Genomic DNA, 25650 nt, shown 5'->3' on the forward strand with positions numbered 1-25650 from the left:
CCTCTGGCTTAGATCCATCTGTCTGTCAAAGTCAAGGATCAATGTCATGCTTGTTGCATGGATGCTGAATTGAGTGCTTAGGGCCCAGCTCGGAGACTCTGCATGCTCTAAATCCTGACGAGCTCAATGAGCACGGAAAGAACTCACCACCTCGGTGGATCAGGCAGATATTGAAGCCGGTGAAGCCTCGCTGAAGCCCATGTCACATGCTTAAAAAGGTCAGTCACATATTTACAAAAGCCCGTCAGAGCTGAATTGCACCCTGATTGAGATTATACTGGAAGCAAGACACGTGATTGTGCTGATGTTTACATTATTTCCCAAGAAGGTAAAATTCAGGCATTTATTTTTGATGGTTTTTGCACAGTGCAGAGCTAACAGCCTGATTTGTATTCAACTGCTGCATATTGAGGCTGGTCATCGGTCTTGTAAATGGTAGATAGGAGGAATTGCTGTAGCAGAGAAATATTTCCTCTGTTTTAGGATAGATTTTAACCGTAGCCCTCCGACTCCTGATAACCGAAGCAAGAGTTATGTGTCTGGCGTTCTCTGCCCTACGCTCCTGGTTATTTATTCCGTGATGTGCAGGAAGGAAGGAGACGTGTGCAATCTCCACTCTTGTTACCAGGAATTGTGCACCTAATTCTCTGTGCATTGTACTGAAAATGAACTAGTAAGATGTGTTCTGCATCAGCAAAAAGGCTCCCTTATTCAGCTGGAATGAGAACATGCATGCTATAACTTGGGAGTAAAGAAAATCGCTGTAAACGATTTCTTTAAACACAGTCTGTTGGGTTTTTCCTTAAATTTTTGCTGAGAGTGAAGATTCTGCAGGGTTTTTTTCTCCTCTTTCCTACCCAATTGCTAACCTTTCAGTTGCATGCGTTTCTGCTGCTTCTAGCACTTTTCATTCTGATGGCAGTTTTTCATCTCTTCACTAGCTTATGGCTAAAACAGTCCTTGTAACAGGAATTTCGGTTACTTACTCTCCAGAATAATTATTTCCATTTGTTCGCAGTCTGGTCCTGGGGGAAAGGGCTTCCTCGTGTCTTGCCTTGATGGATCCGTCCTCCCAGTTCCTCTACATTGGGCAAATGTCTTCTCCGCGGGTGTCAACACCAGGTGACAGCACGTTTCTGAGACGTATTTTCGAGTCATTCTTAGCTAATACATTGCTTAAACCTATTAAGACTTACTATTAGGACTGACATTTTCCTGGCTGGCTACTCAATTAATAAAAATGCATTGGCATACACATGCATAATTATGGTAATGCGTATAATTCTGTGACTTACTCTGAAAACTTTGCAGAACGCTTCACAGAAGTGCCGTGAAGTACTGTTAATCACAGTGCAGAGACTCAAAACAAGCGCAGGGAACGGAGCGGGTTCTTCTCGCCCTGTTACTCAACAAGTCACTAAAATAACCAGGAAAACGCATTCAGATTGGGATTTCCTCACCCACCGTTCTTTGTGTTAGCCGCTACCTCGATCCTAGGTGGTTTTTTTGTAGCAAAAGATCTAATACAAAATCATAACTCAGAGTTTTTTACTGAAGCAAAGTCATTTGTATGCTGTGTGATTTTATAAAAGCATAGACCTCCTGCTTTTTACGGTACCTTGAGCTTTTAAAATGACTTTTATCTATCAATCCGAAGGATTCTGAATCCGATTGATAGACGTTAATTAATGAAAAAATCATTGAAATTAGAGAAAGAGTAGCTACTTATCTGCTCCATCCATGTAACAGCTGAACACCATCTTGTACAACCTTTTTTCCTACCAATGCTACGTCCCATCAGAAGTCAAGGTGAGGTGTATACGGTGAAGGTAAAACCATGGCGGTTTTGTAAAGACAGATGTTAGGGTGCAGCGTGAGCACCTTTGCACCAACGGTGCAGCCATATACCAGGGAGAGGACCAACGTTTTGAGCACAAGGTGAGGCGCTGCAGGGATGGCAGAGAATTTACTCTGCAGCCGGAGACAGAGCTCGCTGTGCTGGCGTCTTGCTGTGCTGTCCTCACCGACACATCGCCGAGACCATCTGCAGGAGAAAGCCATCTCGCTACAGCTAATCTCTAAATTTAAATCAATACAAGTAATATCAATTTTTCCTGGTTCGGTTGGGAACGCATTTGACTAACCCATAATAAGCTACTTTATATGGAAATCAGTCCCTGCACAGTCCTTGCTCCAGTCAAACTGTATTGGTTTATGGATTCACATGAAGTTCTGCAGCAATACAACTTTCTTCTGCAGCAAAGCCCTTGGAGAGTCATCAGCCTCCTATGGCATCAAGGCATGGAAATATAAAGTGAAAGTTTAGGACATTTCAACTGTATCAAAGTTACGAATTATGCCTGAATTCGTGAAGCTGTTGTGTTATTTAATGCCTCGCCATATAAAGACTCAGAGGTTTGCTTCAAAATTTATGTTGCCTGCTTCAGGCCTGAGTTTAAAGAGTTGTGAGAGGAGCAACCCAGTGTCATTTATGGTAATAACCTGCTGGAAGGAGGCGAGGCTGCTGACCCGAGCGAAAGGCAGGGGAAATCTGGTCTCTACAAGTGACTGATGGCAGTGGAAAACCCCCAGCAGAAAGGAGTAAAGGCAAATGTGCATTTAAGTGCTGCGAAAAGGGGACGTATCTGGCGATGGGAGGAGCAGTACAAACATGTTGCAGGCAGGAATCGTAAAGCAGCCTGTGACCAGGGAGCCCAGAAGGCATACGACAAAATTAAAGCAGAAGGCGAGTGATGGTGTGGGTTCTGAAGGGCTTGGAATTGCCTGGAGATATTTAATACGCCACTTAAATCTGTGTGTACGCTCAGCCTGTGGGTGAGTAAATGCCTTGTGATCCTTTTAGCCATTCGTCCGAGAGCCCTGTGCATAGCGCGCTGGTTCAGGCATTATTCCTCAAGGGTTAAACTATAAACTGAAGTACCCTCAAGTGCGGAGCTCAAGTGAGGGTGGTTTTGAGGATCCAGCAGTCTTATAGCAGCTGGAATGCCGAGTCTCATTCCCGAGCTGTAACGCCAGAGCCCATGCACAGAGACTGTGGCTGATGTCTGTGGAGACCCGTTCACAGCAGCTCCTTGGTTTTATGCAGGTTGTAAGACCTCTGGTATTGATTGGAGGGGTTTCGTGGGTACTAACCTGCGTAAAAGGAAAAGTGGTCTTTAAATACTAAATAAAAAAGCTGCTTAGAGTGTCACCATTGCGAGGATTTTCCGCTTGCTGGGAGCAGCGTCTCGGTGCTCATGGACTGTAGAGCTGCTCGAGGAATGAACCATGATGTGATGTGCAGTTCTTGTGTTTCTTCCCGTGCATGAGCATACACAGATAAAATACTGACCCCAGTTCAGAGCTGCTAAACTCTACCAAAATCCCTTTGCCTGGTGTTTCGCACTGGCCAGGCATTGCTTGTAATAGGCACAGGGACCAGAGCAGATACAAGAAGTAATTGTGTGAAGCCAGGAGAACGTCCCAAGAGCAGATGCCTCCTTTGGCCGTTTCCAACCGATGAACATTGTACAAGACTTAGCAACCGTCAGCAGGGAGTGGGTGCACCGCACGCCTCCTCGCACGCTGCTTGTGAGCTCTGTGAGCGCTGACCAGGAGGTGCCCCAGCGCGAGCTGAAGTCCCGTCAGTGAGTTCGTCAGACAGCGCAGGCACCTCGGGTGGGAGATCTTCCCGGGATGCGGGAGCCGGGACACTGATGTCTCTGCATCCGTCAGAAGCCAGGGCCATCCCGCAGCCTCAGAGCTTGCCCTGTCTAACACAGACTCCTTGCACGAAGAAGGCAGGTGACCGTGGCTCCACGATTCTCAGGCAGTTTTGTGACTAACTTCTTGCCTCTGCATGATGAAGGACAAGCTGCCGCCTTCTTCTCCCTGGGGATTAGTCCCAGACAGGGCTTTTTGTGAATATTATGAAGGCACTTTATCAGCAGCGCTGGGTCTCCCATGAAACGGCAAAATGACCTTGAATAAAACCGTGGATGGGAGACAGAGAGCTCTTCCATACAGCTCTGCCTGCATCTCCTACGGGCATGGATTGCACACCAAGTCAACCTTTTCTTCCTCGTGCAGGGGCCAGGGAAGCAAAGCGCAGCTGTGATGATGCTTTATGTCAGGCCCGTCACACATCGATAAGATACCAATAGAGTTATCTCTAAAAGCTGGCTTTCAGGTTATATTCAGTGAAAGGATGGTTTTCCTTTACCCTCTGGGGTTTACAGTGGGGATTTACACACCTAGGCTGGAGAACGGCTGGTTGTGTGACCCTATTCACCAATGCATCCACGCACATTGACCGGTTTTCTTTATTTTTGGCCGCCTTGTGGTTTTTTTTGTCTTCGGTCTGGTGACTCTGTCCTGTAAAGGAAGTATATTTAGGGAGGTACCTATATTGTTGCAGTCTTTTCACCATGTTTACTTTCCCTTGTACAGGGTATTTAATGGCTACTGCTGGAATGATTCTACAGTTGCTGTTCATTACTAATTATTAAACATGCAATACAAATAAAGTACTCTCTTCTTTGCAACCCTGGGGATAAATTTTAGAGTATTAGATTTATTTTATTTTTCCAAAACCAGTGTAAAGCTAAACTTTCTGTGTTGCCCCTGGGTTTTCATACTGCAGACTTGGTCAGTCAAGCGTGCAAAAATCTGGTGAAATAAACCCTAGAGACCAGGTTTGAAATGTGCCTTTCACTGTCCAGAATTCTCTTCTGCTCAAAGTGGCTGCCCAAACTCAGCACACAAGGCTTAATGATAATTAATTACTCTAAGCCAGATAATGAAAAAAGTGGTATGGACAGACTCCATGTAAGCATACCATTTAAAAGCATTAAATTTCTTTTCTTGTAGTGCAAACCATCAGTAATCAAATTTCCACTACCCAGTGATGGGTGTGAACAGATAAGAAAAATACTGAGTCAACAGAATATCAATTAGAGATCTGCAAGTATCCTGCTTTAAACACGGCAAAGTAAGGAGAGATTTTCCCAAGAGGCTGGTCTTCTAATGAGTAAGCATGACTCTAACTCCTTTACTTTTTTTTTTCCCCTCTTGAGAAACACCCTCTATTTCTGGGTGTGCCAGGAGATACACCAAAGGAAAGGGATCTGTTCACAGCCTGTAGCAAGTATTTGGCAGGGACAAAAATAGTGAAACAAACTTTTCTCAAGCATCTTCTGAAGAGAGGAGGAAAAGTGGTTTGCTTTGTAGATTGGTCTACTCTGTCTTGCTCTGGAATTGCTCTAGAAAACATGGAAAAGCTTAAAAGTATGATGGGACTGTCCACCAGACGTGATCCTTTGTGCTGGATTTATGGCACGATACTGTTTCCTCCATTTCTTCTGGTTTGGAGACACTGCTCAGCTTCAGGTGGTTATCGGTGCCGAGTGATGGACACTATGAGAAGCTATGGAGTCTTAAACGTTCCTTGGGAAAACATGAGCAGCAGCAGCCATCCTAGCTGCTGGGGAGGAGGCAGGTTTAGGTTTGGACCCGAAGACGAGGGAGTCAGGAGGGAGGAGTACTTCTTCTGACTTCATTACAATCTTCACGCCTTTCACAACCGTGTAACTTTTCTGGTTTTTGCCTCGAAACTGTATGTCTTAGCTACATCACACATGAGTTGTGAGATTTAGTTAATATTAACAAAGCCCATTATGTAAAATTAGCCGTAGACAGGAGATTCTTGAAAAGGTGAAATCATAATAGTCATGACCAGAGTGTCTGTGTTGCTTGGAAACTGAGAGCTGTCCTGGTCTGCTCCTCAATATTTGCCTTGCATTACAGTTATTTCCCCCTCTACTTGTGGAAAAGGAGTTTTAAAAGAGAGAAATTAATCCATTGACAGTGATGACTGCAAAGAAAAGTCTTTATCTGAGCTGTATTTTTTTGCAGTTGGGTCTTGGGTCTGGCAGGTGAAAGCCACGCGGAGATGCGTGCCTTGCACAAGCCAGAAGCAACAGCCAGCAGCACAGGCGGGTGTAGAGCACGATGCTCGTTTGTTTGTTTGTTTGTTTGCTTGTTTGTTTGTTTTGGGAGTATCTTTCGGGTGATCCTCATTACTCATTTTTCCAGTCTGTCTTCAGAATTTTTGGGACTGGTTCCCAACCAGACGATGTATCTACCAGCCCATCCGTTTCCCAGCATAGACTTTGGCCATTAATCCGCGAACGCATGCTTCAGCCATTTCAACAGCTGTCGATACGCCACTAGCTTTTAGGCACAGCCGTCAAATAAAGCAACTACATACTCTTGAAAAACCTGCAGCAAAAGTACACAAGCTTAAAAATAACCACACGAGTGGTGTATTCAGCTAATCAGGAGTTCGGATTGTCTCGGCATTTCTGTGCACAAATAAGTTGTATTTAGGAGACTAAAGTAGGTATTTAAAAGTGCTGCCTGATTAGATTAAACTTGATGCTGTTTATGGCTGATTTGGAGCAAAAGGGAAAAATCAGAGATGGGATCCAGACTTGTAAGCTGATCCAGATTTTGAGAATGAAAAATTCAGGACTCAAAACCAGACCTAAATCCAGGTTTTATACTGAGGCCCCTCTCTTCAGAGTGGACTGATTCAAAATTCTGCAAGGAAAGGCTCTGGGACGTTCCCCTGTAGGAAACTTGTATTTGCTTAGAAATAACTGACTTCTTAAGGACTCTTGAAGGCTTGCGTCCTCGGTACTGAGTTCACTTTAAAGAAAGATAAAGTGCTAAAACGCTGGGTGGTTTAGTTACACACAGAAGTATGCATCAGAAGATATTTCATCAGTTCCTATAGTTTCCAATCCAACATCTTTGCAGGTTAGCACATGTATTCTGTTTCAGGCTTTTGATTAATTACATAGTACCAAACCCATACATATTTATAGCTTGCAGAATTAGATAAATTCTCCAGATGTGGCTTCCTTTTAGTTAAGTCAAGATGAATGGAGATCAAAGCCTTTGATCTTTAGCCTGACTGAAACCTGCTGCCGACATAAGCCTCTAGAAAATGATGCGGCGAGAGGAACTGGCCACTCTCAACTTTGATACAGAACCTCCTCAGACAAAACCTATGGGAAGAAACTTTGTGGAGGATATATCTATACACACCATTGAGTTTCTACTCGTGAAAGTAGAAGGCAGTTTTCAATGAACCTTTTACTCTTAAACAACTTATTTAAATAGATTGATTTTATGTTCCAGCTGAGAAATAATTTACTTTTCAGTGCATGCGTATCCTCTGTGATACACAGAACTGGCAGAAAATGTCATCATGAGCTAGTTTATAGCCTCAATTAAGGCTATTTCCATTGCTCCAGATGTGTAAAGCAGACTTACAGCTGAGTTTCTGGTATAGTGAAATCCCTGGTGCATCCTAGGATCAGCACTGCCAGCTCGATGATATCTTCTTCTTCATGACCCTTGGAAAAAATGATGAATAGCCAGGGAACTGCAAATTCAGACTGAATTCTGGCAACATGAACACTTCGTACAAGTCTTAGCCAGTTAGGCAGATAGCACAGTCTGGAAACTCTTATCTTGTACCACAGCTATTCTAGCAGCCACAGCTGCAAAGCAATGCAAAGTGCTGCATGGCCACTTCTGCCTATCTTGGTAGCTTCGTAAGCCCCACAGCATGGCCATAAAACCACATGGCTGTTTGGGTGATATTGCCAAGAGAGCTCTGACTCCCATGGCCAAGACTGTTTCATGAGCTGTTTTCTATAAATGAAGCTGATACTACCAAAAAAAAAATATCACCAAAACAAATAAACAACCACCAAAAAAAACCGCAGAAAACTTTCGATTCGGACTTGCCAACATCAGAAGAAAATCAAATTAATCAAGGACACTACACTATAGATGATCCACAGCAACCTGGAGAAGGGCTGAAAAACCAGGGAGAAAAGGGTTATTAATAATGAAGTAACAAGGAGAATGGGCTGCTCACCCATCAAATGCAGCAGACTCTGAGCCTGCTACAGAGTCAGGAAGATCAGATGGCTGATGCCTTTCGTCAGTGACAGAGGAATCATCCAAAGACCAAAGCGACGGTGACAGGAGGTTGAGGCTGTTAAAGGATCCACCAACTCTTCTAAGAGCCTCCTCCAAGACTTTTAGACAACTTTTTGATACAGAAGATGAGCAAAAGAAATAGATGGGAGGCTCTTGGACATCTTATCCTTTCAGGAGCTGGAAATACAAAGGTAGAAGACAGCTTGGTGGTATTGCCAATGAGACGATGGCATTTATGGTCCTTGGAAAAGGAGACTGGCCTTCAAAATGCCTGATTTCAGTAAACTCAGAGAACTGACAGATTTTCCTTGGAGAGAAAAGGCAGAAATGCAAATTATCCCCGTGCAGAGAGAGTATAGGAAATGCAATTGATTTACTAAGTCATAAATTCTTTATCGACATCAGAGGACAGAACTATAATTTGTAAGAGTACTGAAGAGGATCATAAAGGAATAGCTCAAATACATAAGGGAAAAATCAAAATGGAAAAGGTAGAAAACCAAATGCAGCTAGCAAGAGACATCAGGGATAGCAAGAAATAATTCTTAAGGCCATTAATAATGGGAGGAAGAGCAAATGAAGGATTTGTCCATTACTTTGTAGAGAGGAAAAGCTCCTGATCAATGAGAATAAGAAGAATTAATGCCTTTTTTCACTGGTCTTCAATAAAAAGTAAACATTGAATAAGTGTTTACCACAACTAATACTAACAAAAAGAAATATTTCAGCATAGATTAGGGGAAAACCAGGTTAAAGAATCCTTAGGTAAGTTAGAGGTTTTTAAATTGGCTGGGGCTGACTTAATCCTACAGGACTTGAAGAACTGGCTTTACTAATCTCAGGACTATTAATGGTATGTCTGAATTCATGGACAGGCTGGGGTGATACCAGAAGACTGATGTATTGCTTATCTTTAAAAGGTGGGAGAGGTGAGAGGAAAAAGAGCAGGAGAATTGTACAACAGTCAGCTTACCCTCAAAATCCAGAAAAATGCTGGAGCAAATAATCCCATACCTGGGAAATAAGAAGAAGATGAGCAACAGCCAATACAGATTTGTCAAGAACAAATCATGTCAAAGTACTCTAATTTCATTTTAAAGAGTCACAGGCCACGTGGATAGAAGAAAAACAGTAGATGTCAAATATATTGACTTCAGTAAGGCTTTTGACACTGATGATATTTTGCTTTTTGTGCCTTGTAGCATTTCCCTTTCTTTTGAAATTTCCTTTAAAAATAATCTAGAGGAAAATGAAAATGTAATATTAACCAATTTAAAAGATCCTTTTAAGCTTAATGATCCAATATAATGTGTAAAACTGAGGATAAACATTAGAATTTGTGAAGGGTGCCAGGGCAAGCTTCTTCATACCTCTCAAGAACTAATATGGGGGCTTACATCCCCTCTTAGGTGACAGGGACTTACGTCCCCTCTTAGGTGACGAGATGTTTGTGTCTTTATCATCAGTGAACACGAGGAAAGCTGTGAGGAACACGATGCCTGCCCATTGCAGGCTCACTAGGGAAGAGCAATGTTAAGGTCTCATTTTTCCCATCCAGCTCAGCCTTGTAGAAATACTGACCCGAACACCGACAAGCCAAGCACCCTCTCCAAAGGTTTCTGCTGCTCCTCGCCTTCGTGTCGCTGTGGTCTCGTTGGCAGCTAGTTGGTGCTGAGTCAGCACATTTCCCTGCCAGGACAGCCTTGCCCCATAACCTCTTCCCTGCCTGGTCCTGCTGCCTGGATGATAAGACCTTGTTGCAGGCAGCTGCTCGTGCTCCGTCCTTTCCCCTGACGGACTTGCTGGGCTCAGTCCTGTGAGCAGGGTTGAATCAGACGCTTTGCATTTAATAAACTTTCTTGGAGAGCACAGCACAACTGTTCCTGCGGAGCAGAGGAGGTGACCCCCCTTGGCGATCACCACCTTCGTGTTTAACCATTCATCTGTCTGGGAGAAAGGAGTTAACGGAAAGAAATTAAGACATTATGTTACATATGTAATAATATTTCACCATTGTATGGTAATTTTCATCCCAGCGTGGTCAGAAAGGACAGCATCACCGAGACGCCATGCCTTCTGCTGCGGAGGGCGGCTTGTTTGCAATGTGCTACAAAGCAGATGGAGAAATTCTTTGGTCAGAGGAAAGACATCCCAGGAGCCTTTCATTTTTAGGTGCTTTCAAAGAATGCCCAGGTGCAGGTCATCTCACCTGAGATGGCAATGGTGATGGAGAGCCCAGTCTGGGCATGTCCAGAGGACAGTTCGTTCCCTCTTAAGCTAGAGGTCCCCAATGGGTGGGCTGGGCTGGGCTCTCTTCTTCTCCAGCAGCTGTTGGCCAACAAGTGCCTGGACAGGTGAAGGTGAGGAAGATGAATCCCCTAAGTGAATATCTGGGAATTCAGTTTCTCTCTACTGGTGAGACGATTGCTCAGGATTTAATGTAGCTGGCTTGGCTGAAGATAAGGCGTACGTCAGAAGAGGCGGCTGGCCCAGTATTTCTTTCCTGGCTCAGCTTAGGTCAGGATGTTAAAAATGAGTTAATTTCTTCGCAAGGGATAACGCATTCAAGTTAAAACCCTGCATATGGAGCCACATTCATATCTCCTCTCCGTAAGATGCTGCGAGCAATTATCCACACTTTGGCAATTTGGATACTGGATTTTAAATATAGTCAGTTTGTAATATATGGCCCTTTTTTAAGAGGGACAGGTTTATTTGTCTCAGTTATGAAACATTATTCTGTTACCAAAATAACATAGACTATAGAGTGATCTGTTACCAAAGTATGCCATTAACTGTACTTGCACCTTGTACTTCTTCAAATATTTACAGTACAGCCTTTCTTATGTCTTATTTCTTTGTTGAATGTCCTGGAGTAGTAGTTTCAGTGTGACACACGATTGAGACATTCACCGTAACTCACTGAGGCTGGTAGAGCTGATGGGGATTAACGGGCAGATCTCCGCTGTGCTCACTGGAAAGGCAGTGAAAAGAATTAATGCAAAATGCAGCAGAAGACTGCAACTTACAGATCATTTTTATTTGCCTCTGTTGCTCCTTAAGCAGCCAAAAGTGTGATATTTTGAACAAAATATATTATGTATTTGGGTATGATGTAAGTGCAGTTGTAGTTATGAGAATGAAGATGTTGGGCTGTTGGATTACGCCCCTTTACACTTCCCAGAAAACGGTGAAAAGTCTCCCTCCTGCTTCATTACCTATGCACGTCAGCAGTGTGGTAACACTCATCATGGGCATTTGTTTTCTTAACAGCAAACTTCTGGTCATGCTTAATTACAGCAATCAATTTTTATTCTGCTAAAATTTCTCTACAGTTAGTAGAGAGGTGGTTTCTGGTCAAAATATGAACATTATTTTACAGTGCAGAAAGATTCTTTGCCTTTATTCTAGATAGAATGAAAGCTGCAAAATTCCATCTCTGCCTCTTCCAGAAGTTTCTTGGTGCTGATAGTTTTATTCTGCTGCTGCATCAATGTTTGGTTTGTGATAAGCAACATCCCCTCTTCAAGCTCTCTTTTACACTTTCCATCAAGTTATGTTACCACTCCATTGAACGCTGCCAGCGTAGGTCAGGGTACGCAGCCACCTTTTACCTTTTTTTCTTTTCTTTTCTTATTTTTTTTTTTTGGAAGTCTGCAGTTCTCGACTCCTCTGTTACAAACCTACCTAATGGAGACACTTGGAAATAGGGAATGGAAAATGGGTGGGACTGTGGCGAATGAACAATCACCTTGTTTTTGAAATAGGCTTGATGCAATAGTATGGGGGCAGCAAAGATGGGCACAGTAGAAAAAAATCAGAGGTAAGCAGAGAGATAAATGACCAATACACAGCTTACAAGTCAAAATATGGCCCTCTGGAGTTGTGCAGAGTGACTAATGGGCACTTGTCCCAGATATAATGTGTGATCTGAGACCTCTAACCTGCCTGGGCTGCTCAGCTGAACTAAAGCCAAGAGCAAGATCAGTTTATTGTCTTCTGTAGACTTCAGGTATTACCCACAGTCTGCTGTTCAGCCAGCAGCGTCCCTCTCAGTGGGGCAAATTTTGCCTTTCAGCCCTTAGGTGATGTCCATGAAGCTGCTGTCACGCCAGACCCAGCAACATGTAATCACCTTTTGCAATTTTATCTCCCTATATATTCTTACGGCATCACCCTTGGTCTCACTCCACCCGTCTATCTTCAGACCTCCTGGCCTGCAGCTCTGGAGCACACAGCTGCGTCATCATTAACTTTATCTGTAATGAAAAAAGTTTACAGTCTCAAAAAAACCCATATGGTTCAACATCTGATTTGTTTCAAGTCACTCAAGTCACAAGTTGAAAAACCCTCCCTTTCACATATGCTTAGGAGTTGGGGTGTGGATTTCTCCAGAAAAAGAGTCTTCTGTCTGCCTTTGAAGGAAGTGGCTTTGCCTTTGATGTAGCCATAAGCCAGGAGGCGGCCTCATCTCATGGTGTGTTTTCTTCACAGATACCTTTAACTTGGGTACTATTTACAGTTCATATAGAAAACTAGAAGCAGAGTCTTAGAATACATTGCTAATCCTGACGAGGCTGGATTTAGTATCATTGGGAGCATGGTATAGATACAGGTATAGGTACTGTCATGTACGCTTTACCGTTAAGGAAAGTGAGCCTTTTGACTGCCATAGGCTGCAGTGTCAGGTGAGGGCACTAACAGGCACGAACAGCCCTGAGCAGCCCCAGCTGGGGACTCACCCACACCCTCTGCCCAGGAGCCCATTTAAGCTCAACTGGGGACCCTGAGGCCCTCCCTGAGCTGTGTTGGAGAGGTGCTGCTCTCCAGCTCAGCTGCAGCTGTGCCTGTGCTGGCTGTGGACCCCCTCAGTCACGCTCAGATCCGTGGGCTCTCTGCCTGGGTGACAGCCCTGATGCTGTGAGGGACCTGCCTGAGAACTGCTGGGTGGTGCCTGGCTGGATCTCACCTTGACCTGTGGGCTGACTCTGTGGCTTGTCCTCCGACCTGCCTCATCGCCATTAACTCACCTGATGATGTGGGCTCTTGGTTGAGCCCGGCTGTGATCTGTGGGTCTGCTCTGCTCACCTTGCTCAGGTACTGAGGGCTTTGCTGGGTACCAGGCTGGGCTCCTGCCTCCCTGTCCCTATAAACACTTTTAAACCTTAAATCTGTTTGTTTTAAACTAAGTTTGGTGAGATGACTCATGGCAGGGATTGAAGAATTCAGTAAAATGGGACTCTTTCCCAGGACTGGGAGTTCGTGCTGGGGATATGGTGTTGTCCAGGGCTGCCTTCTATTCTGAAATATCTACTTTTGGGGGTAGATAGATTAGGTTTACTAATGCAGTGTGGGGTGTGACATGGCTTTTTTTTGGGTGCAGGAGGGCAATGGGGTGTTCAAAGTGGGATGTGCGGTGTTCAGATGAACCCACAGACTCCGGGTGACACAGGGCCACCACGTGGTCCCAAAGCTCTGTAGTCTTGAAGCATTATGAATTCCTAAAAAAAAAAAAAAATTATAATCATAGGTGATATGAATGGTTAAAAACATGGGCACGGTATGTCCAGGTTACCAATGTGGAAGATACTGCCTGACCCACTGGCACCCAAACCAAGACTGAAACCCAGGGATGTTGGTATTACTAGGAAGTGAGATTGAGTTAGTAATGTCTGTGAAGCAGTCTTTTAATGTCTGATATTTTCTTAAAGAAGGCTCCATGATATGGAAATGATATGGTTTTACTGGTATATAACTGAACTGATGAATCCAAATAACAGAAGGTTTATCCCAAATTGAAATGTGAATCTCAATTTCAACAGCCACTGCCATCCACTGCTTGCTTTTATCTTTTCAACCATTTCTGCTGCCTTTACTCCCCTCACAAGTAGAGGAGCTGACCGTGAGCACCCGCAGACCTGTACCGTTGTCTCGTGGTTAGACAGCTGTGCATTGCTCCCCATCTTCCTGCATTGGGTGCAAACCCAGTATTTTGTCTGGGGTTAATCACTGGCTGTAAGTAACGGTTTCCTGCATCCTAACGTTGGCACTGAGCTTTGTCTGTCAGAGGGGGGGGAAAAAAACCCCACCTCTTTTCTGGTTATTAAATTGTCTATCTGAAGTTGAAGAGTGTGTTGCAGCTGAAATGCTGATAAAAGCACTAAATGTGGAGCTGCTAATACAAAGCTATAGCAGCAATTTAGCTTGCTATCACGCAGTAAATAAGAGTTACCTGCTATTCTTTGATCAACCTTTTTTCTGTTATGAACTGCATGTGTTGACAAATTATGTCACCAAAAAGAAATTCAAGTCTTTGATGAAATAAGAGGAAACATGCATGTGCTGGAAGTTTAAAAATGCACTTAAATAGACTGCTGTAGGATTTTGCATAGCTGGAGCCTTACTCAAGGTGCATGAGAAAGGGCTGGGTTGGAGGTGGGGCAATTTGGGGCCAGCGTCCTGCTGCTGGCCAGGAGCAGCCACGGTGGCCTCAGCCTCCCTGAGCCCCACACAGGCTTTGAGAAGTGTTTTAGCCAGAACACCGGAGCTGTAGCCAGATGTGGCCGATCCTGCTTTGGGTTTGTAACAATAAGCTGGCAGTTTCTGTAACTGGGTAGAAATGGATGATTCTTTAGAGGAGAGGCGCCTCAAAGACAGCGGCACCGTGCAGTATCGCATTGTGATAAGTGACTGGTGAAGGGTGAGGTTTGGATCCATGGCTTTAAGATGAGAACTGGGCGAAACTATTATTAGAATGCTAGCAGTGGTGCTTAAGGGTCTGGTGGAGCTTAGACATGAGTCTTGGTCAAATTCCAAGTTTCTGAATTGTTTCCCAGAATGTTAGACAGAACCAAAACCAATAGGCTTCCACATCTGCTTCGTGAAAAACATGACAGCAGTGCCAAGTGAAATGAGATACCACAAACAAGGGTGAAGTGTAAAGTTGGAAAGCATAGATTTGGACCTGAACTTCCCTGCAGTCTGGATGCTTTTAGATCCAAACTCTTCATTTGCTCCATTGCAGAGTGTGAGGCTGCCCCTTGCATCCTCCCTGCTCTCAATTCTTCCCAAGTGCAGGATGGAGTAAAGCTGGAACTCTCGCTGAGCTCATTTTTCAGTTCGGATGTAACTAAATATCTTTGCAGTCGAGGTCTCTAAAAGCTGGTTCTTTCCTAACTATAGGCATGTGATTGAGATTGGCTTTTGTCAAGTATGGAAGGTCTATGCCACACTGTGGTCCAGCTGGCTCCCTTACCCTGTCTCCAGCAGTGGCCAGCTCCAGATGCTGCAGCAGAGGATGCAAGAGATGCGGTGGCAGGCACATGCACAAAAGTCGTTCCCCTTGATCCCCCCCCCCCCCCCCCCCCGAGTTGTGTTATTCTAATACTTGGGACTGGCTTAAATCTTGATTTTTGCCTAGACTGTGGCTCTGGATATAATTATCCGCATAGGACTTGGGTCTCTCCTTGACTGTTGCTGATTTATGAGCATTCATGACCTCGTCTAGCAAATCTCCCAGCACATTTTGTCAGTTTTGAGTTTGCTGCTTCACCTTAATGAACACTCATTGACCATTAATTAATCAATATTACAGTTAAATTATCCTTTATATAGTAATATACTCAAATTAATAAGAATTAAGCCCAGAGGAATGACATAGAAATCTTTAACATATCTTTCCAGTGGCTCCAGCACACAATGCCTCTGAAAAATGCAGCATAGGTGTGACGACACAACCGAAGTTACTGTGCACAAGATGGGTCTGTACTGCCTAAACATCCCTTCTCCTGCTGTCATGTGGGACAAACAGCAGGTGGAAAAGGGCAGAGCGTGTTCCCAGAAGCTTGGAGTATGGGCCAGAGTGGATATTGCTGTGGTTCTGGGTAAAATATCTGGTGTCAAATATTACAGGTGGGGAACGTGAAAGTGTCACTTGACTGGAGAGGCTGAGGCACTTATAAAAATCCTACTAGGATGTCTTCAATGTCCAAGTACCTTTTTTTTTTTAAAAAAAAAGCTTTCTAAATAGTTAATATAAATTATTTTTTTTAGTAAGTACAAACTATATAGTCAACACTAGTATTTATTTCTCTTGCCTGTAAATAACTGAAACAGAGAAGACCAATCAAATAATTTTAAAATTTAACTAAAGGGGGACACTCAAAGTTAAATGCCCCATTGGGTAACATGTAAGAACATGCTCCCAACAAACCTGTGAGCCTCACTTAGAGGCTATTGCTGGAGCATGTAGCTTATTCAGATTCTAATGCATAAGAGACCAGAAATTTTCCTGGTCATGTATATGTGAATATATTACTGAGGGTAATTAAATTCATCATTTTTTCACTGGAGGCTGACTGTTGGCAATTGTAATTTAGAGGTTTGCCTGGGTCTTAGGTTCATTATGGTATACACTGTTTTTATTCTTTGAGGCACTTGACTTTCACCAGTCTAAAGCAGCTCTGCCCAGTGGTCCAAGATCTCATTCCCTTCTACTGAACATTTCCCATGTGGATGGGAGCTGGGCAGCAGCTCCACTGGGATAGTGCTTCCAGTTGACCTTGTCCAGCACGTTCTGACCACGGCTGCTCTATTTGAGTATACACATTTCCCCAGCCCCACTGACTGGCACATGCAGAAACCCACGCTGGGCAGTCGGGCAGGCTCTGCAATTAACGGGTAGAGACTTACAATTCGTCTTAATCTCTCTCACACATATGGCTCAATAAATACATTTGATCGCAGCTTTGATAAAGCTGCTACAGCTCCAGAGGGCTCATGAAATCAGTGTGTTCAGTCAATTTTTAACCTGCAGAAGCACCCAGCGAAAGGCGTAGATCCATTTGTTGCGAAAACAGCTGAATCGGAGAAATGAAACGTCTCACCAGGAACAAATATTGTTTGACAAGGTCGGGGGTAGCAAAATACTTTTCATGGTATTTTTCTGCCTGAGGCACCTCCCTTTTGCTGCCAACATAATATACAGGACAGACAATAGTAATAGCACTGAGATGGGATTATTGACAGCTTTCCTCACTTCTTTATTCCTTGCCTCTCATCACAGCCACCAGCACAGCATGGGGAAAAAAACCCACAGTACATCAAGTTCCTTTGCTGCCGTTTTGCTAAATTAACCTACACAGGGATGGTGATTGCCTGGAGGAGAAAGGGGATTAGCCCTTCAAAATCCTTTTGATCCTCAGAGATCTACAGGAGTCTTGAGACTCCTCCAGAGAAATTTTTCACTTGTGGTAAGTGGAGAGGTGTCCATGGGCTCCTTCCAAAGGTCTGGGAAGAGTAACTAAGGAAAGCAAGCCTACTGCAGCCCCTTAGGGGAAATATTGGGGGTTCACAGAGCTGGAGAGGCTGAAGACCACTCCTTCGGGAGCAGAGGTACAACCAGGTGGAGCTCTGCTGCTGTCTGAGTCTGCTTTTACCTGCTTTGCTGGCTTAGGGCTGTGCTGCAGAGACTTGCCAGCTGCAGCTGCCCACAGAAACAGACTCTTTAACCTAAAGGGAGGTTGGTGATTCCAGACAAGCTTTGCTGCACCACCTGTGCAGGGGCAGGTCTTTCTCCTCCCCTCTCCTTAAGATTCATGCATTTGCTTTGCCTACATCTGCTGGATCTTGCAGGAGAGACTGTAAGCCCAAGGAATGGGAGGTCACAGCTATGCAGGAGTTGAGCACCTTTTTGCTGTAGAGAAAGGGCTAGAGCTGCCGTGGGAAGCCTGGGATGGATTTCTTCTAAAGCGGTTTTGTACCATTTGGGTGATGTGAAGGGGACTTGATGTAGCCTGACTTCAGGAGAAAGCCAAGAGACCAGGCCAAGAGTGGTAAAATGGTCTTCAGTCGCTCCATACCTGGCCTAATTTGAATTTGAAAGTGAGCTCAAAAGCCCTGCTGCTTACTTTTGAAACTATAACCTTCTCCCTGGTGAAAGTTAAGTTCAACCGGTCACCGGCTTGAAGGCTCTTAGATCCACTTTTCTGTAAAGAATAAATACTGCCTTCCCACCGTATCAACGTGACCCAGTCTGCAGGGGAACATCAGTGGCTGTGGACGAAGGTCTGGGAGGATTTTTTTCAGCTTCCTGTAGTTATCTCAAGCTTTCATCTCTAAAATGCAAAGGCTTTTATAGACTTTGTATTCTATTAGTGTAACACCGAATGCCCTCGTTCTTCAGGTATTTATAGCAACTTCTGCAGCTCCCATAATAACTCTTAGTGGCTCAGCACCTTGCAACATGATGTCTTGTTATCCCCATTTCACAGATGTGGAAATAGGGCACACAGAAATTAAGTGATTTCTGCAGCACTTCCTATAACCTGCTGCAATGCCTTGACTATAACACCACCTTCTTATAAGTGTATAGCTCAGGTAGCATATTGTGGGCTTCTGCTGTTCTCTTTGCTTAAGATTATATATAATTAAGTGACATAAGTATTGATTTAAGAGTAGTGCACTGATTTGCAGCAGTTCTGAGGATCCTCAGATGTCTTTGGACTCAATGCAGACATCCAGGACCTCTGAAAATTAGGCTGGGTTTTAGGTGCTTAAATAATGGTGTTGTACTTAGTGGCAGAGCAGGGTATTAACAGGAGGTGGAGGGCTTGATTAATCTTACAGCTACACTTGGTCTTGATCAGAAGCTGAGCTGCAGAGGAGGCAGGCTCCTGTGAACCCAGGGCAGAAGTGGGGTGCAGGGCTCCCCGGGGAGGTGCGTGGGCATGCGTGGGATTGTGTGATGGAGCAGCGAGGCTCTTCCCACTGGCCTGATGAGGCTGCAGGATCTACCAGCTACCGAACACAGTGCTCTCCTGTGCCTCGGTTTCCCCATCCACAAATCACGCGTGGTAATAGTTAACCACCACACCAAAGTGGCATAAAGCTGGATTATTTTCCAGTAAAATTATTTCTTGCACCCTGGACTTGTTGTGAACCTGAATGTTGCTGTGCTGTTGCTGGGTACAATGCTGATTCAAACCTGAGTTATGCAAAACCTGAGGCCCTGTGATGAAAATGGTTCCTTCTGGGTGCAGGTGGTCCCAGGCTCCACAGAGCTCAGTAGTGTCATCAGAATCACTAAGTCTTATTTTCAAACTTAACCCTTTTTATCCTGGCTTGCTATCAGTGTGGCCTTGCTCTAAGGCATGGTCCTCTTGCTGACCTCCCCAGTAACACCAGTTCAAGTTTCAGGCCTTTGACTATGTGGCAGGAGTTGATGTGTTATTTGCTGTAGGGGCTGAACTATTTGGATGCTTGCTTAGCATGGTGGTGTTTTGCAAGGTAATATGGTGGTGACATGTTACGCTGCCACGTGTTAAGTTCTTCACTGTTATTCCCTAATGATGGTGTAGCTTTGGGATGCATGGTGTACGCAAGCAGTAAAGGATGACAGTTGGGCAAAGGACTGGTGTTGACATGGTAATCTGTCCCTAAGCTGCCAAAGCTGATGGATATACTGCTGCTGTGGGATGCTTTTATGCATTCGGAGATATTGCCCTACCTTCACTTCTGCCCAGCAGGCCATCGCAAAGCTTGGGCATTGCCCAAGCACCTGCTTTTTTGTGCCATCAGGAACAACTTCATTTCACTAATGTGAACAGTTGAAATATGTCCTGTGTCGGGCTGAGCTGGATCAGTGGTGTGTTTGGCACCGGTACCCACCCTCCCTGACAAATACCCAGAGCTGATGCTTCAGCTTTGTGAAGAAGGAGAGCTTGCCTTGTCCTGGACCACGCTGCACTTGAGATTGGGTTGGAAACTCTGGGAAAATGGCTTCTCCTGAAAAAACTAAAGCAATGGCAATACAGAGATGGCATTTCATAAGGTTTTTGTTAATCTTGCCCTGGGAATGTCTATTACTTCCAGCCACGGTGTCTGGTACTGCTCGGTACTGAACATATGTATAACAAACTGCTTCTGCCCCAGAGGAGCCGGCAGTGCAAAGCCGTGCCTGCTTTGGAGACGTTTGCTTCAGCATGTGTACATCAAAGGTCTGCAAAGGCTTCGGTGTCGATGTGTTACGCAGATGTAATCTTGGAAAATTGGTAGGTATGAACACAGGATGTTTTAAGAAGGATTACATTTAGTGCAATACAATAGTCCTTTATAGCCAGGGCCTTAATGTGCTGCAGTTCATGATGGTAATTAGTTGGATTAAGTTGTACCAATATAAACAAAGTAATAATGAGACAGTTACAGTAAATGGAATAAGCAGGGCTTGTCCTGTGCCAGCTGTAGAGGCACTGTCAGGCATTTTGGATGCATTGTGCAGGAGCCTTGGATGGTTATGGCGCTGGGGAGGACGTCTGCACCCTCACGCTGCTGGTTCGCAGCCACCCCATGAACATCCAGCTGCTGCCGTGGCCTCGACTGAACGCTGCTAAAGAGAGTGGGATGGGGAGCAGGAGCATGGCTGGGGTCTCAGCAGGCAAACTGGTACCAAAGCCCCGCATGGGTGACGGCAAGTACTTTTAACATGTCAGAGACGAAGGGCTCAGAGGAAAAGGTTGAAGCAGCAAGGCTAGAAGTAGAAAATAAGATCAGATTACAGCTGTGCTGAGTTTTAATTGCATTGTTTAATTCCAGTTTCTAATGCTGTAAGACTAGACATCAAATAGAGTGCTAAAATTATTTGAAACCAAGCTGCAAGTCTCAACATCAGAATGTCTATTACACTTATCTGTGACCTTCTTAACACTAAAACCACCATATTATTATTATTTTACATCTTCAGATTATTATTAGGCTTCTGAACTCTGCTGCAGCTTGATTTATAGAAACTGCTTAGTCACTGGCAGTAGTGCTGTGCTGGGAGGGAAAGATGCTCGCTGGTGTTTCAGCAGAGGCTCCTGCCAAGAAGCAGCCACTGCCCTTGACAGATCATTGAAAGCTGGTGCGTGTTTCCCTCTCATGTCTAACTTCTGGAACTGTTGCAAACCAAACCAACCTCCTTCCCCATGAAAAGCTGGGGGCGGGGGGGCGAAATTCAATGTTCAATTAATGCATCCCCTCCAATTAGTCAGGGCAGATTTATTGTGCTTTGCGTGAAAAGCAATCTTCTGGTTTGCCATGTGCTTTGCCGGGAGCACTGCCCTAGATTTTGGGAGGTTGTGCTCCTGTGAAGCTGGGCTTCGGGCTTCGGAAGAAGCAGTTTGAAGGGACAGAAGTAGTCAGTGATGTGGGAAGGAGCTGCTGTGCAGCCAGGTCAGGATGGGAGGCAGGCGGGCACTCGGCATGATCCAGGCACTGGGGCACTGAAGGGCACTTTCAAAATTAAATACAGGGGGAAGGTGTCTGCTGCTTAATCACATTAATAATCATGATGGTTTCTGTGACCCCACTCATAGGAGCAAATGCTCTGAGCAGAAGTTGTAGGACAGGCCCTTACAAGAAGGGTGTTTTTCCCGGGTTGTACATGCACCAGGGCATAGTAAGTGCTAATAATTTACAACTGTCTGAGCAAACCAATTACAAGCCTGTTTCTTTTGGTTATTTGCTGAGTAATGACTATGCTAAGCTCTTTATAAAGCGTATACAAAATTGCAAACCTCAGGCCTGTGCCACGTATGCCCTGAACAGGTAGGGAATGATGCTGTGTCCACCACCTCTTCAGTCAAGCTGCATTATTCCCAGCGCTGCTGCCGATGCGGGGCTCGGGCTCCAGGCAGCCCTGCAGGTCTGCGGAGCTGCAGTCCAGAGCCCTTTGAAGCCTGCAACAGAAAAAGCTTTAAAAAAAAAAAAAAAAGGTACTGAACACTTCCATCCCAATTTCTTTTGTGGACAGGTTTAAGAATTAGCTAATGAAGTACGCCTGCTTGCAACATGCTGGTATCCTGGAGATTTAAATGGGATAGTTCAAAGAACACACATTGGTTAAGTAGCCTAGTCTTCGGCTTACTCCAGTCTGAATAAAATTATTGTCAGATATTTTCAGGGAGCTAAGAGGAGAAAAACAATGGCTCTATTTGGCAGCGTCCAGTGGATGAAAAGTATCAAAGGTATGAAGTCCTAAACTGTTGAAAATAGTTGAAAATAACGGATTAGTTCTTCTGACTCAATGCCTTTATTCTTTTTGACTTTTTTTATTGCCTTTGCATTGTGACTCAGTGTGAAAGGTCTGTAATGATGTTTCATTGCTGTGAGGTCACCAGATAACCCTATTCATCCTCTGGTCTAACATGGTTACAAATGTTTAGAATATAGCCAGAAATGGGCTGACATTGATAGAATAGGGTAAAATAAGAGATGGGAAGAGCATTAAAAAGCATGTACTGACAAATCATACACCCAGAAAACGTTTTATATATCTATTGGAAATCAGAAATGGCACATAATAATCTGGTGATGTACAGAGCTATTTCGTGGGATAGCTGGTGCCACAGCAGCGCGCTTCTACCCTTCTCCTGTTCAAATAATTGCACTTGCTCCAGATACAATGCTTGAGTCAATGTTTTCAGGAACTTTGCAACTTAGCATCAGACCGTATGTGATGCTTCTTGGTCTTTAAAATAGCAAAGTTCAGTCCCTGTGATCCTGTAAGAGTGCAGGGCTGGGAGCGTGCCGTGGTAGCGGATCTGAGCTGGGATGCGGCTCTGGAGATGGGACCCGCCGTCTGGTGCAGCTTGGGTTTTGGTGCTAGAGCGGGTTGGGGGAGGGAGGTGCCACCTCCTGTGAAGCCCCTCTGCCCAGTTTTGAGTTTGCCAGCTCGTTCAGAGGCCTGGGTGCTGCCCTCCAGAGCAAAGAGCCCTTTCCCAGAGACTTGACTTGGTTTCCTCTCTCAGCAGGGACATCTGAGGAGTAGTAGAGACATTAAGGCTTGGCTTAATAATAATAAACCTATTGACTTAGGGCATTTGGGGGCATAAATTCAATAAATTTGTGGTTTACTGAGCATAGTGTTGCACACATCCCTCTTGCTAAAAGATATGTCTTCTGAAGCAACCAGGGCCCTAAATGCAGCAAAAAGGAGAATGTATAAAAAAGTGCTGGCTTGACAATATTGCACAGTCCTGTCCCAGTCTGTATCCAGTTCTCAACTATTCTCTGCCTTCAGTCCAATAGTAAAGTCATATTTATTTACTTGGCTCTGCTGCGTTAATGAAAAAGCTGCTTAACAAAACAAATAGAAGGAAGGACATTTGCAACCAATTATGGTATTGCTGATCAGTCAAATTGCGCTGGAAATTACATGTTGAAGTTCAGCCCAGGCAGCTGATCAATTACCTGGTAGCTTGGCGCTGGTGCGCGCTATCAACTTAATAAATCAATGTAATTTCAGTTGCTATGCCAGAATATATATGTGTAGTCAAGATGACATCAATATTATATAATGATGGTTAAAACTAATTGGCCAAACGCAGTGCTCTCATCTGCTGCACAACCCCACTGGAGCCCGATGGCACTCCGACAGGCGGGGTGGAATTTGGCTAGCTATTCTTTAAATATACCCCTGGGCATCATTTAAAATCATGTTTTTAAAGCCTTTCTTTTTTTGCAACCACAAGGGAAGTTAGCACTCCAGCATATAATTCAGGGTTGACCAAATTGCCAGCCAGCTATCTGCTTCGAGGGGAAGACTTGCTGTGTGCTCTGGCTCCTGGGGAGGGTCGTAGAAAATCGGCGCTTTCTCTCTGGTGGCAGATGCACATCTTGGCTGGTTTATGCGCAGCTTCCTCTTCTTAATTAGCTCTGACATTTTAGCTATCATAACATGGGTTTGGTTTAGAAGTGAAGGCTGAAAGCACTGTTTTTTTGCTGAAATCAAAGTTTGCTTTAAGTATAGGGAAACCCGGACACTTCTAACTGCCTGAAAGCTTTGTGATGGGCTGGAGCACAGAAATGCAGGAGCTTCTGGAAGTGCTGGTGGTCACTTGCTCCCACACACGGTATCACCAGTGCTCTGTGCTCTTATTTCACTCTTGTCCAGTTCATCTGATCTCTCTTTGCCCTCCTGTTCTGTGCCACTGACAACTGCAGTTCACTGGTGGTTCCCAGCTCCGCCGTACCTCTCCTCCAGGGAATGCGCTGTTATCAGTATGTTGATATTTTGGGAGCACGTACAGGGAATTGAGCCATCGTTGTGCTAGGTGCTTTGCAAAAGTGGGGGGGGGGGCGGGGAAGGCAATCCCTGCCCTGAGGGTCTTATGTTCTGCAGGCACTAATAACCACAGGGATACAGTATACAAAAAAAATAATATATATACGTGTATATATATGGCGAGGACCCTTCTTTGGTAGTGTAATTTGGTTTGGCTAATGCTTAGCTGACAGCAGAGGTAGGGAGCAAGGGAAGGAGGGAAGAAAACCTTAGTTCATCTGTTGCCCAGCCATAGCCAAGGTTGTGTTTGGTAGGTTTTTTGGCAGAAGTGAGTTGTAAGGATAATTTTGAAGGAGGAGAAAGGAGTGGCTGTTCAGATTTTATCGGGAAGGTTTTCCCAGGCTTAAAAGAAAGCTGGGGAGAAAGCGAGTCTGCGCTTAGGGAAGAAGCTGACAGACGGATTATAGAGGCTGGCGGGGCAAAGGTTATGGGCTGGCTGTATGGTAGGTAGGTTATTGGTTCAGTGAGGTAAGAGGAGATGTGGAAAGGTAATGGGAATACAGAGGAGAAGGCAAGAAGCTTGTAAATTATGTAAACGAAGGACCAGTATGATTGTGGAGTCAATTGATGTGGTCTTGAGAGCAGCTGCTAAAACTGAAGGTTGCAATAACTGATGTAAGAGGAGGGAGGCTTGGAGGAGAATATTTTTTTGTTGAAGAAAAAGGCTTTAGAGATGTTAAAGAAAAAGAGCAAGCTTGAGACATGATTCTGAAGAAATCCAGTCTGTGCATGTGGTGGATGAGACTGTGGGCCTAAGTGGGTGGGAGGATGGGGCATCACCTGGATGAGAGGGAAGGGGGGAAAAGAGGGAGGATGGCAGCAAGCCGCCTACACCTGGCTTACCAGGAGGGGTGAAAAGCAGGGATCTGAGCTGTTCTGTAGAGCCGTTGCAGTCTTTTTGAGTTATTTGAGTATTTTTCCAGTTTATTCTTTGATTAATGGATCTTTATTTTTATATCATTGCTGATTTTGGTAACTTACCCAGTGTCACAAAATGTAGGTGACTGCAGGCAGTACCCTGGCTATTCAGTCAGCCTGATTCTTCATCTGACACCAGCTTCATGCAGACAAGGTTTCTTTTGCTATTTCCAGAAGTTCATAGCAGAAGAATACTCTGAGAAAATTTTGTCTTGTGGTGGTTTATCCTCTCTAACTCTGGCCATCACTCAAATAAAAAATGGCAGTGGTCTGTGGAAAAAAGAAAAATAATTGAAAAATAGATACTTATATTTTTCCAAACCACCAGACCAGTTTACCCATTCCTGAGAAAAGATGCAATCAAATAACATTCCCCTTAATGTCAGAATACAGAATAATGCCTAGATGAGTCTTTCAGAGAAGATACTTTCATATTTGTCCTGTCAAATGCAGAAGGTAATGAGCTATTTCTTTCTCCTACCCCAAATATTTACATCTAGAAACGTTAAGAAGTAGATTTGTTTTCCTTCCTTATTTTGCTTGGTTGGAAAAAAAATTCTTTTTATATTGATTTTTCAGTTTCCTCATGCTGGAGGATAAAAACAGGATGTAGA

The 25650-nt window shown here is 44.4% G+C and overlaps 1 protein-coding gene across 2 annotated transcripts in view; it reads left to right on the forward strand.

The window, feature by feature from the left end:
• The first annotated feature begins 1051 nt into the window (after positions 1 to 1051).
• Positions 1052 to 25650, forward strand: part of JADE2 (jade family PHD finger 2) — a 123110-nt gene continuing 98511 nt past the window's right edge. For both annotated transcript variants that reach the window (XM_087754219.1, XM_087754222.1), the window contains exon 1: positions 1052 to 1122. The gene's annotated coding sequence lies outside the window, so the exon portion shown is untranslated. The remainder of the gene's footprint in view (positions 1123 to 25650) is intronic.

The sequence above is a fragment of the Nipponia nippon genome, unplaced genomic scaffold (assembly GCF_047370975.1).
Source record: "Nipponia nippon isolate SJK-2023a ecotype South Korea unplaced genomic scaffold, ASM4737097v1 scaffold_17, whole genome shotgun sequence".
In the NCBI taxonomy this organism is placed as follows: domain Eukaryota; kingdom Metazoa; phylum Chordata; class Aves; order Pelecaniformes; family Threskiornithidae; genus Nipponia; species Nipponia nippon.